The sequence below is a fragment of the Dermacentor albipictus genome, chromosome 7, assembly GCF_038994185.2.
Source record: "Dermacentor albipictus isolate Rhodes 1998 colony chromosome 7, USDA_Dalb.pri_finalv2, whole genome shotgun sequence".
NCBI lineage: Eukaryota > Metazoa > Arthropoda > Arachnida > Ixodida > Ixodidae > Dermacentor > Dermacentor albipictus.
In genome coordinates this window covers 96,125,533-96,139,229 of record NC_091827.1, presented here as the reverse complement: position 1 = coordinate 96,139,229, position 13,697 = coordinate 96,125,533, and positions in this window count along the sequence as shown.

Genomic DNA, 13,697 nt, shown 5'->3' with positions numbered 1-13,697 from the left:
ACGACATTATTTGCTCACGCACTCTTGTTATACGTGCCCTTCGTATGCGGCACACATGTTGTCCACGTAAGGCACATTTACGTTCATCTGAATAGAAGGAACGTCTGCACAAAGAAATAGCAAACTTTATTCCAGAATGTAACCTTCTAGAAAAAAAAGAAAATAACATTTGCTATTCCTTCGTGCAGACATTCATTTTTTTAAGATGAACATAAATGTGCCTTATGTGCACAGAATATCTGCCGTATTGGAAGGGCATGTGTAACAAGAGCATGCGAGCAGACAGTGTCACGAAATTGGCAGCACACTCTAGCGCGCCAGGCATGCAGCATCAGTGGGGCGCTGCGGGGAACCACAGTCTCATTCATTGGCAGCTGGAAGCAGTAAGCCTATGCACAAAACGCTCTCACCCTCGCGGTATACCACACTGCAACACCCCGCTCCCACGTGTCATTGCATATACCGGCGGCCACACGCTTGCAGTGTTGAGTTTCAACCTGTGAGCACCATACATCATGCTTGCCATGTAATAGGGCGTGCAGACCTCGTCAAGCCTTTCTTGCTTTTTGTCTGTGTCCTCGTCAGCCGACACACGATATGGACGCTGGCGCAATGGTGTTTGTTGGAGCGCGGGAGGAGCAGCCTGGGACGGTCCCGGTTCATCCATTGAAAGAGCTGGTCGTAGCGTCCGACTGCGGAGTTCCAGGATGTCGAAGAGAAACCCAGCAGCTCCGCCAAATACCACAGGGGTGTTTGCCTAGCAGCACTTCTAGGTTGTAGCGGTAGGCTTAAGCAGGTCGGTACTATGGCGAAACGGGGAAGCCAGCAATTCTCGTTGTCTTCACTTTCACAAGCACTATACCCACTGCTCAGTGCCTTCAGTACCATACATCTGTTTTTCCAGTGTGAGGGATCTTGGAATCGGAGCCGAGGTGCACCGGGCAGGTGTATGCTGAGGGCAAGGGTCCAGCAAGGGCTGATATTGAGAACCGTGTCGTCCATTGGTGCTCTGATGGCACTGGCGTAGTACAGCAAAAGCTGCTGTCTGCACGATCAGTCGCAGCTGATTCATGCTATTTCACAAGCTTAGGTGCAGGTACAATGCGAAGGACAGGTGGAGGTGGCTGGTGCGAGAAGCCGTCGGGAGTGGTGTCTTGTGGTAATCTCGGTGTATCTGCAGTATCCATGTCTCGTGAGGGATTCAGATAGCTGTCATTGCCCAATTTATCAAGAGCAGGTTTACTTGCTGCTGATGACATGAATATAGAGATACATAAATTTGGCGGCAGCAGTGATACCAAAAAAGCGGCAGTTGTGTAGGGCTTGCAGCTGCAGCATGGTGGCGTGGTGCCTTACTCGTGCTGAGGTAGAATTGACACTCAAGCTGAATGAATACATGGCAAGGCTACACCTGTGAAACTGTTGCAGTTCAGGCATCTGTGGGGATCAAGAGCACTGCTCTTCAGAAGACAGTCTACTTGCTACTGCTTGCTAGGAGAATTCCTATGTCAACAAAGTTTGGGCGATGGTGGTGGTTGCTCAAAGTGGTCCTTGCACTATCGTGTAGAGAAAGTGTGCCTAGTAGGGCGAGTAAGCCTCTGAAATGGTTGTGAGAGGTCACCAGATACGACAGGTTGGGATGAGAGCCCGTGGCAGTGTGTAAGGAAGAACTTGTGGTTGGCTCAGTTTCCTTTTGTGGGAACATCAGGTGTGCAGACTTATCTGAGCTGGTGTGACAACTCATGGGATGAAGAGAGGTTCGAGGTCTGGACTGGCATGTGATAACAACCAGCATGGGTGAACATGGGCAAGCATTGTGAAGATATTCAATGAGGCCACTGGTCATGGGGTGAAAGTGGTCATGACAGCGTGCTGGGAGGAAGACGAAGTGTAGTAGCCGATTATGCTGTGCCGCAGGTCCTTACAGATGTTTGGCACAGGAGGTGCCAGTCACAGTTCCACAATCTGGCCCTCTGAAAGCTCCCGTAATGCATGGTGGTAGTGCAGCAGTAAGTCAGTCACATTGTTAGTGAAATGGCTGTCCAGCTGGCTAAACCAGAGGGCTCGTTAGGTGATGCAGAACACCTGGAGGCCGTGGAGCTGTGGGAAGTCGGCTGGTACAGAAAGACTGCCGTCACGCTCACTGTGACTGAGTGGCTATACTTGTGCTTGCATGGTTGGCTCGGTTGCCTGAAGTCGCCATTCCATGAAGGTGGTTTAGGAGAGGTAGCATTCAGGTGCAACTGTTCATTGAATTGACCAGCCATGGCACCAATAGTTTGTGAGAGTGGTTGATAAACTCTGCTGCCTAGGCTGAATGTGCTAAGGTGTTCTATTCATGTGCAAATCTGCATGTGGCATTCTCCTTCCTCAGTAGGGCTGTAGCCCATTGCTGCACCACTGTGATCCAAACCCAAGCTTGTGCATTTATTTGGTTTCGTGAAGTGCCTAATAAAATGAATGCCCTTCAACATGCTCAGCAGCAACTTTTGTACATTGAGGCATCCATAATTATAGGCACAGGCACTTGAGAACCATGAGTGACACTTGTGATTTTGATGTAAAAAAGTGCTTACTTAGAGACAAGCATGGTGAGAAAATTTAACAATGATATGACTACATGCACATTATCTGACAAAGGCTAAGTGACATTTACCTACACATTGGTGCATTTTTTGTAGGCTTAACTGTTGGATCGCACAGTTATGCAAGTTTGTTTATTCACGTTACCCCTAAAGACCCTCCAGGAGAAGGTATTACATAGGGGGGAGGGCTACCCTTGCAAATACTCTTGTATCCTCATTTATGACAATGTACCACTGAGTGCTAGCTTACATGTTGTATTATCTGCGGTGTTTGTTTGCATAGTGCTTGGTCAGACTGATGTGCATTTTAAATAGGCTATGTTGCTCATTTTTTAGATATTCTTAAGAAAATTGCTTTGTCACCTCTAAGCAACTATTTTATCAATGTATCTTGTCACCTCATGGCCATTGTTTAGCCCATGCTTTGTTGATGTACATCTGTGTATAATTTTTATTCACCAATAAAAAGTACAATTGTCTGAACATATTGTCTTTTTTTAAATGACGCGTGTGAGACACGGACAAATGAGGAATGAAACAGTGCTGTGTCTTCATTTGTCTCTGTCTCTTGTGGTGTTCTTATTTTGAACATGTACTACCAACATGCCCAAGTCGACCCTTGATATTTTCTTTTAGCTCTCTGTAAGCCTGTAGGATAGTTGTAGACATGTAGAGACGAGAGGAACGGTACGACCTTCGGCTGGGCAGGCAACGAACGAAGTGCCTGGTGCTGTTTATTGACACAATATATACACAAATGCCCAGAACCACTATAGTGGTGCATTCTATTAGATGGGTAAGCCGCTTTAGTGTTGTCAGTGGTGCTCGTGGCACCCCGTGGATTAAATGCAATGATGCACTAGATCTTACTTTCCGTGATCGGATTTGTAAGTTCAGTCTCTTCGGTGGCACCACGCACTTTCCGGACCTTGTAACCTTTTCGGGAATGCCACCCAATACAGATGGAATATTTGATTTAAGCTGATTCTAACTTGGAGGTGCAAGTTGGAATTAGCTAGCCCAAGACAGGTATTTGGATATAGCAGGGAGAGGCCTTCTTCCTGCAGTGGACATCAAAATAGGCTGATGATGACAAGAATGAACATATATGCAAAGAATCCACTGTAAGAGTCCAGTGTACTTCCTGTAAAATATATCACGTAAAATGTTTAGCAAACTATACAGTTAGAGGATATTTCTTGTAGGCCATTGGGAATTAGCGGACTATTGGGATAAGCTTCATGTAAGATCAACAGATGATGATGATGTGTGGTGTTTTTTGGCGCAAGGGCCAGGTTTGGCCAAAGAGCGCCATGACAAGTGGTAGTGTTAACGATGTATTATGGAGGATGTGACTTGGCTGTAAAGTGGCCTAAAAATAGTCGCTATAAAGTGCGTAAAATCCATGTACTATAAAATTATGGCGATGACGAATGACTAATACTGTGAAGATTAAAATCCATCGTAAAAGGATGATGCAAAATAAAAATATATAGGATGGTAAAATTACTTGGAGCACTGCTGCCTCGCCAGAGCCCTTGAAACACAAGGGCCTAGAGGCATGTGCTACACTAAGGAGCTATCGCAGCGGCATCCTCTGACGAGAGGACCCGCTACGAACATGTAGGGCTAAAAACATGCAAGACAACATCTTTCAGAAAACTTAGGACTGCGCTGGTGTCAAATAAAGGTTCTGGGCCAAGTAACATAACAGGATGAAGGGGGATGCGCTGCCGGTATGCTAAGGGAAAATGTTTCTTTCTTTCATATTCGGCTTCCCGACACTCCAGGAGGACGTGGAGGACGGTCAGCCTCTCCCCGCATCTACCGCAGGTTGGGGGATCATTTTCAGTGAGTAAATAGTTATGCGTGCCAAATGTGTGTCCTATTCTGAGACGACAGAATAGGACATCTGTTCGGCGTGATTTTGTTACAGAGGGCCAGAATCCTAACTGTGGCTTTATGACGTGGAGCTTATTATTTGTTTGCGCGTCCCATAGGCGTTGCCAATGGTTCCGTAGTTTTCTCCGCAAGTAGGGCTTCAGATCTGTGACAGGAACTGCAGCGGTGGGATTAGCAGAATGCCATGCAACTGACGTGGCCATCTGATCCGCCAGAACATTACCTTCGATGGCCCTATGACCTGGCACCCAGCATATAATCACATGTTGGTTAGATACATATGCTTTGCATAAGACGGAATAGAGTTCATTTATAACAGGATTTTTGTGCTTACAGAACGATATCAAAGCCTTCACTACACTTAGGGAGTCCGTATATATGACTGATTTTTCGAGTTTTGATTTCTTTATATGCTTCACGGTCGACAATATTGCGTAGGCCTCAGCCGTGAAGATACTAGTCTCCGGATGCAGTACGCCGGATTCCGAGAAGGATGGACCGACGGCTGCATAAGACATCCCATCGTGTGACTTCGATGCGTCTGTGTAGAACTCCGTGCAGGAGTGTTTGTGCTGGAGTTCCCGGAAATGCATTTGGATTTCAATGTCTGAAGCGTGTTTTGTAACTTGCATAAAAGATATATCGCATTGTATGAGCTGCCACTCCCAAGGAGGTAGCAGCTTGGCTGGTTGCATTAGGCGGAGCTCGAGGAGTGGGACATGCATTTGATCACTAAGCTCCCTCACACGCAGCGAGAAAGGCTGTCTAATGGAGGGACGTTTATGAAAGAGTGTAGCATATGTCATGTCATTTATGGTATTAAAACACGGATGTTGAGGGTTAGAGTGGACTTTCAGAAAATATGATTGGCTTATGTATGTTCTCTGCAGATGAAGTGACCACTCATTTGATTCTGCATATAAACTTTCAATGGGACTTGTTCTGAAAGCTCCAGTGGCTAGTCGGATTCCTAGATGGTGGACCGGATCTAGCATCTTTAGCGCGCTCGGGGCTGCAGAATGATAGATCACGGCACCGTAGTCCAACCGTGATCGAATGAGGCTCTTGTAAAGATTCATTAAACATTTCCTGTCGCTGCCCCATGTTGTGTGGGATAACACTTTAAGTAAGTTCATTGTTTTTAAGCATTTAGCCTTGAGGTACTTTATGTGTGGAATAAACGTTAATTTCGAATCAAGAATGACGCCTAAAAACTTGTGTTCTTTGTTCACAGGAATTCGCTGGCCGTACATTTCGATACTGGGTTCTGCAGTGAGCTCTCTCTTTCTTGTGAAAAGCACACAAGAACTTTTGTTGGGGTTAACTTTAAATCCGTTTTCTTCTGCCCATTTGGACACTTTGTTCAAGCCCTGTTGAACTTGCCTCTCACATACAGTAAGGTTGCAGGATTTGAAACCCATCTGTATGTCGTCCACGTAAACAGAATAAAGAATGGCTGGCGGTAATGAAGCACGAAGGGTATTCATTTTCACGATGAAGAGCGTGCAGCTAAGTACACCTCCTTGAGGTACACCAGTTTCCTGTATGAAAGGTCGCGACAATACATTGCCGACTTTCACGCGGAATGTACGGTTGGACAAATAGCTTTCTATTAGGATGAGCATATTGCCACGGATGCCAATTCCCGACAAGTCTCTCAAGATACCATAGCGCCACGTAGTGTCGTACGCCTTCTCCATATCGAGGAATACGGATAGGAAATATTGTTTATGTAGAAAGGCGTCGCGAATGTTTCCCTCAATGCGCACAAGGTGATCGGTTGTGGACCTCCCTTCTCTGAAGCCACACTGAAAAGGATCGAGGATATTGTTAAGTTCAAGAAAATGGACAAGTCTGCGGTTAACCATTTTTTCAAAAACCTTACAAAGACAATTTGTAAGAGCTATCGGACGGTAGCTTGCCGCCAGGGAAGCGTCTTTACCCTGCTTAAGAACAGGGACCACAATCGCTTCTTTCCATGCGGATGGGAGGCATCCCGTAGCCCAAATAGCGTTGAAAAGCGTGAGTAGTGTAAGTTTGGTGTCAGTGTGTAAATTTCTGATCATTTCGTACATGACTCTATCAGGTCCCGGTGCAGAGCTTTTGCATGTGGTCAAAGCAGCTCTCAACTCTGCAATACTGAACGGCCGGTTATAAGGTTCATTCTGTCTGGATTTTTGTATTATTGGCTTACATTCTTCTATTCGTTTGTATTTCAAAAATGATTGCGAATAGTGGTTTGAACTCGACACGCTCTCAAAGTGTTCTCCTAGTGTGTCTGCCTGATCTTTCAGTGTTTCACCTTGTGTGTTCACCAAAGGAAGTGAATATGTTTGTCGCCCTTTTATCCTATTAACCCTGTTCCAGACTTTGGCCTCATCTGTATAGGAGTTGATACCAGATAAAAACTTCTGCCAACTCTCTCTTCTGGCTTGTCGGCGGGTTCGCCTGCCTTGGGATTTAACTTTTTTAAAATTGATAAGATTCTCCGCAGTGGGGGAGGCGCGTAGCATCCCCCACGCTTTGTTTTGTTTCTTACGAGCGGTCCTACAATCGTCGTTCCACCACGGGACACGCCGTTTGCATGCCAATCCATTTACTTGTGATATACATTTAGTTGCGGCATCTATTATGAAAGCTGTAAAATATTCCACGGCAGCATCAATTCCTAACGAGGACATGTCATCCCATGACATACTAGTTAAGTTTCGGAATTTCTCCCAGTCTGCTGTCTCAGACTTCCACCTAGGACCCTGTGGTGGATATTCGTCTTCTTTAAGTGTTCTTAATAGTACGGGGAAGTGGTCGCTTCCGTAAGGATCGTTCGTAACTTCCCATTCTAGTTCAGGCAGTATGGACGGAGAAACTATGCTCAGATCAATTGAAGAAAAGGTATTGTTTGCAAGACAGTAATATGTGGGTTTCTTCTTATTCAGAAGGCACGCACCAGAAGAGAAAAGGAACTGTTCAACAAGACGACCTCGCGCATCTATACGAGAGTCGCCCCACAGAGAGCTGTGCGCATTGAAATCGCCAAGAAGAACGTAAGGTTCTGGCAATTGGTCAATAAAGGATTGGAATTCATGCTTCGTTAATTTGTAATGTGGGGGTATGTAAAGAGAGCTAATGGTGATGAGTTTGTTTAGGAGTACAGCTCGAACCGCCACTGCTTCGAGAGGTGTTTGTAGCTGTAAAAGTTGACATGCAATGCTCTTATGGATAACAATGGCAACACCGCCCGATGATGCGACAGCACCATCGCGATCTTTGCGAAAAGTTATATACTGTCGGAGAAAGTTTGTGTGTTTGGGTTTTAAGTTTGTTTCTTGTAAACACAGCACTTTGGGATTGTGTTTGTGGATTAGTTCTTGAACATCATCAAGGTTTCTAAGGAGACCTCTGACGTTCCACTGAATTATCTGTGTATCCATATTGGAGGTCAATAAGTGCTGTGTGTACAGAAACAGAAGTAGTGATTATGAAAATTACAGAAATTAAATTACAGAGCCCTTTCGAGGCCCTGTAACGGGAGTTTTGTTCTTTCTGGAGCGTTCGAGGGAGCCTCGCCGCTCCTTAGGCGCTTCGTGCGCCTTGAGGATAGGTGTTGTGTCCATTGCCTCTAGTGAGGCTCCGGACACATGCTCTTGCGAGCGAGAAGTTTTCAGAGGGAGTCCCGCCTTGGAGGGCAAGACCCCTGCGCCCACCACCCCGGAGGTCGGTGGGGCTCCCTGAGGGATTTGGCTGCGCCGGCTGTTGCCAGCGCTGGAAGGGGCCGGGGAGGTTGGGGCAGCCTCGGCTGCGCCCACCTTCGGGGTCGATGGTCCCTTCTGCTCGGTTGGCGGAGCAGCGCTAGCTGCAACCACCGTGGGGGCAGATGGCGTAACTGCCGACTCACTGCGTGTGGGTCGGACAGCCGCCGGAGGCCGTTGTGACGCTGCCCCCTGACGCGCCACTTCAGCAAAGCTTTTCTTTGGCAGGTATGCTACCCGCCTGCGTGCCTCTTTGAACGATATATTTTCCTTAACTTTGATTGTAACTATTTCTTTTTCTTTTTTCCATGATGGACAGGACCGCGAGTACGCGGCGTGTTCCCCATCACAGTTCACGCAGTGTGGAGCATTGTCGCAATTTTCAGATAGGTGTTCTTGGGCACTACATTTCGCGCAAGTCTGGCGGCCTCGGCAGTTCTGTGAACTGTGGCCAAATCTTTGACACTTAAAGCATCGGAGAGGATTTGGGATGTACGGTCTCACTCGGATCTTTATGTAGCCAGCCTCAATGGTCTCAGGTAGCATACTTGATGCAAAAGTAAGTATTAAGTGCTTTGTGTCAATCTCCTTGCCATCGCGCCTGATCTTTATTCTCTTGACATTGGTCACATTCTGATCGCTCCAGCCCTCCAGTAGTTCAGCTTCACTCAGTTCCATGAGATCGGCATCGGAAACGACTCCGCGGGTGGTGTTCATTGTGCGGTGCGGTGTGACCGTCACTGGAAGATTCCCAAAGGATACTAGATTAGAGAGTTTCTCGTACTGTGTCTTATCACGCAGTTCTAAGAGGAGGTCACCACTTGCCAATTTAGAGACTTTATAACCTGGGCCAAAAGCTTCACTAAGTGTCTTTGCAACAAGAAAAGGTGAGATCATTCTCGCTGCCTTTTCTTTTTTCTCTGAATGTACTACATGAAATCTTGGAAAATTCTCATTATTTCGGCCAAAAAACTTGAAAACTTCTTCGGTGCGCCCTCGTTTGTGAGGGCGATCAGGAAGTGTTGGAAAAGAACTTGCCATAGATATGTTTGAAAATTCGGCAGCGCCGCCAGCCACCCACCATGGAGCCCAACAAGGGGACGCTGCAGGACCGTGAAAAGACGGCCTGCATGCGCCAGCTGTACGACACTACTATAACCAAATCTGTTATAACCAAGGTTGGCTATCCCACACAAGGTTAACCCTTGCCGCCGAGGAGAATGAAGTAAATGGAAGAGAGGAGAAGACAGGAAAGGTCAAAAAGTAAGAGATAAAGACGAAGATTCGAGAGGAAGAGATAGGAAAAGGCGACTGCCGATTTCCCCCGGGTGGGTCAGTCCGGGGTGCGTCTACGTGAAGCCGAGGCCAAAGGGGTGTGTTGCCGCCACCGAGAGGCCGTAAAGGTCCAAACACCCGGCATTGGCTCAACCCCCAGGATCCCCTTTTCCCCGGACACGGCTAAGCCGCGCACGGCTACACGCGGGAGGGTCCAACCCTCGTGTGCTCGGGTCCGTGGTGTCGCAACACACCAAACGCCTGCTGACGCAGACGCCCCTGCGGGGTAAGATCAACAGATCTTCAAGTGAGACCATATGTTTTATGAGCTGGTTCAAGACCAACAACTACAGACTGTGCTAGCAGAATGGGGATGTAAGGATAAATGTGCTAAACTTGCAGCAAGTAGTCTAAAAGAATCGGTTTGACAATTGGTGAAGCATCCTTCATCAAACGTGTGACAAGGGAGATGAAAAAAAAGAAAAAAATGATATTTTCCCTGAAGAAACAAAAGCAGCTTGAAGTGATCACAGAAATGAAAGATCAATCTAAACAAAAAAGAGAGGCAGTTGAATAAGCTGCCAGAAGCAAGTGTTTGTGAAATATTTTTGTTCAAAGACTATCAGGTACAAAAAAGTTCTTGCAGTTAACAAGGAGAAAGACTGATGCAAAATGAGGCTTGATGCAAATGAGGTGTGCAATGGAATGATTCTAATTTAGCAGAACCACAGTTGTATAGAGACACGAGTTTCCTGATAAACACATCCAGGGGGTCACTTATGCGTAATAGTTAACAGCCCTTGAGTAAGCATGTCTTGCTTTAGGCTGTCTATAATTTCACTGTCTCGATTTAGACACCAATTTATTATTTGGGAAATCTTGCCACATTTGGATTCCTTCAAAATGATGCATGCTGCTTTATATTTCCCTTAGCTCTCAACGAGAACTACACACTAATATCTATATATGCATCCGGCATGTGCTGTTTCTTTTTCCTTGACTAATGGGACTACCTGTATAAAATAATGTGAACAGGCCATTTATTTCTGCACGGACTCCATGGAACTTTTAAGTTTTGTTTATACATTGGGCCTCTCTGATACTTGAAGGTGTTTTTTCTTGAATATTTGTATCCAATACAATGATATAATATTGCTCTTTGTACACTATTAGTTAAAATGAAAAGCATGAAGCCAAAGGGAAAGCTCATACAGTATATTGCACATGCTGCAGCGACAGAGCTGAAGCCATCTAGTGTTTGAGGCATGCCTGCCTAATAGCAATCCTGTTTATATCTGCTGCTGAATTCAAACATGAAGCCTGTTTTTCATGCACTTATCACCTTCCCACAGTACTGTGGGGCAAAGCTGTTGCTACATTAAGCACCGATTGACATTGAAGCAACACTTGTAACAGCTATGTTAAATTTATTTAAAAAGCATGAATTGCTGAAATTATGCAGGCAATCCGATCAGGCATGTTGGTAAAGTGCCGTGGTATCAGGCAGCATGAAATTGATGAGTTGAGTTGAGTTGAGTTGAGTTTAGTGGCACATAAGCAGCTGAGGCTATCATGCGCCAAACACTAGGCAGAGATTCTTTTTTAAAAAGTTGGGACACCTCAGTGAGTCCTTGTCTGGGCAAGAGCCCGGAGAGTCCCAACATATTAACTAAAGACCTCGGCCTTCTTCTCAGGGATGAGAAGGTGAATGAGGTGTTCTATAATATGTAGTTAAGCATTCTGTGAAGTTTTAAAGTTTTATGAGAACTCCTGCTTCTTTTAAATAGCTAAACACACATGATACATCAACAAGCGCATCTTCTCCTAAAATCAAAGCTGGGTGAAAAGGGATGTGTTCTTTGTAAAATATGGTAAAAAACGTCTTTCTCAATGGTTCAAGTTTTCTGCATGAAAATAGGATATTTTACTGTTAGTTCATTTCCACATAGTTCACATTGGGGTTTGTCTTGCTTTGTTAGAATGAAGTTGTGTGTTAGGTGTGTGTGTCCTATGCGAAGACGGCACAGAATCACTTCTTTGAAACGTTCCTGGTGTGTGCAAGATTTCCATTCACCTAACACGGGTTTTAGCAGGTGTAATTTGTTGTTTACTTCTTTGTTCCAAGCGGACTGCCATTTTTCCTTAGTTTATATTGTATCAACTTCATGCAGTCGTTAGGAGGTATCTTTGCTTTTGTGATTTCTTTGTGCCGGGCTTGTGCCGCGCATGCATCTGCTCTCTCATTGCCACTAATTCCGACGTGGCTCGGAACCCAGCATAATTTAATGTTCAGTCCTTGTGTGGTGGCTTTTAATAAATTGTGTATAATGTCTCCTACTAATGGTGTGACTGCATTTCTGGCATGAAGAGCTTTGAGTGCGCTTAGGGAGTCTGTGTATATGATACTATTTGCGAGGTTCTCCTTTATTATTTTGTCTATGGCTATACAAATGGCGTAACATTCAGCAGTGAAAATGGATGTGCACTGCGGAAGTCTTACTGTTTCTTCCCAGTTTCCCTGTACAACTGTGCTTCCAACATGTTCATTCGTTTTCGAACCATCAGTATAAAAGTTTGTGAAGCAGCTGTATTTTTCTTCTAGTGCATGGAATTCCTGAATAATGTGTTGTGGCGGAGTTTGTGTTTTACGGAACTCTGTTAAAGTGAGATCGCAAGCTATGGGAAAGATGAACCATGGGGGTAGTGGATTTTGTCTGTGGGTAATGCCAGGTAATGTGTCCACTATGCCAAGATTCCGACACATCTCTTCAAATCGCCGGAGCAGTGCTCTTGTAGTTTGTGGTTTGCTGTTGAAAATTACCCGTGAAGGGCATTTCGTTACAAGGGGATAGCAAATGTGTTTTGGTAGAGATTGTACCTTAAGGATATATGCACAGGTTAGAGCGGCTCTTCTAGTTTCTAGTGGGGGTTCGTTTGTTTCTACGTAAAGGCTAGTTATAGGGGACGTTCGGTATGCACCGCATGAAATACGCAAGCCTGAGTTATGTACTGGGTCAAGTTTTTTTAGGTATGTCGGTCTTGCTGAACCATACACTATGCAGCCATAATCTAAGGAGGAACGTACTAAGCAACGGTAGATGTGTAGTAGGCATGTTCTATCAGACCCCCAATGTTTGTATGACAGTACTTTGAGTATATTTAGTGACTGGGAAGCTTTGTTTTTGAGAGTGGTTATGTGTGGTAGGAATGTGAGCTTTTTATCGAAAGTTAGACCTAGAAATTTTTGTTCATTCTTTACTGGAAGTACGGTTTCATTTAGGTGTAGGGTGGGGTCAACCTGTAGTCCTCTTTTGAGTGAGAAGAGGACAGCAACTGTTTTTTGGGGTGAAAATTTAAACCCATTTTTGTCTGCCCAGATCGCGAGTTTATTCAATGTAAGTTGTATCTGTCTCTCGCATGTTGGTAAGCTGGAGGATGTGCATGCTATTTGAAGGTCATCGACGTATACAGAATACATAATGGATTTAGGAATGATTTTTGCTATGGAGTTCATTTTTACTATGAAAAGTGTCGTACTTAAAATACAACCCTGCGGCACTCCATTCTCCTGGACGAATTTCTTCGAAAGGGTTGCACCCGGGCGCACATGAAATGAACGGTCGGACAAGAAATATTTCAGGCAGTTCAGCATCCTACCACGAATTCCAAGTTCTGCTAGGTCGCGGAGAATACCAAACCTCCAGGTGGTATCGTAAGCTTTATCGATATCGAAAAACACTGCTAAGCAGTGTTGCTTGTGTACGAATGCTTCTCGGATTGTATTTTCTAGGCGGACGAGGTGATCAGTTGTTGAACACGCTTTTTTAAATCCACACTGGTGGATGTCAAGGAGTTCACGTGATTCAAGAGTGAACATGAGCCTCATGTTCAGGATAGTTTCAAAAGATTTTGCGAGACAACTTGTGAGAGCTATAGGCCTGTAACTGCCAGGGCTGGTTGGTGGCTTTGCAGGCTTCAGAAACGGTACAATCACGGATTTTTTCCAAGCCTCCGGAATTTTTCCCGATACCCATATTTTGTTGAAGAATTGTAAAAGTGCGTTCACAGCAGCGTCTGAGAGGTGAGCCAGCATTTCATAGTGTATTTCATCAGGGCCGGGTGCCGTCTGTTTACCTGCGGACAGTACTTTTTGGATTTCGTGAAGTGTGATTAATGTATTATAGGG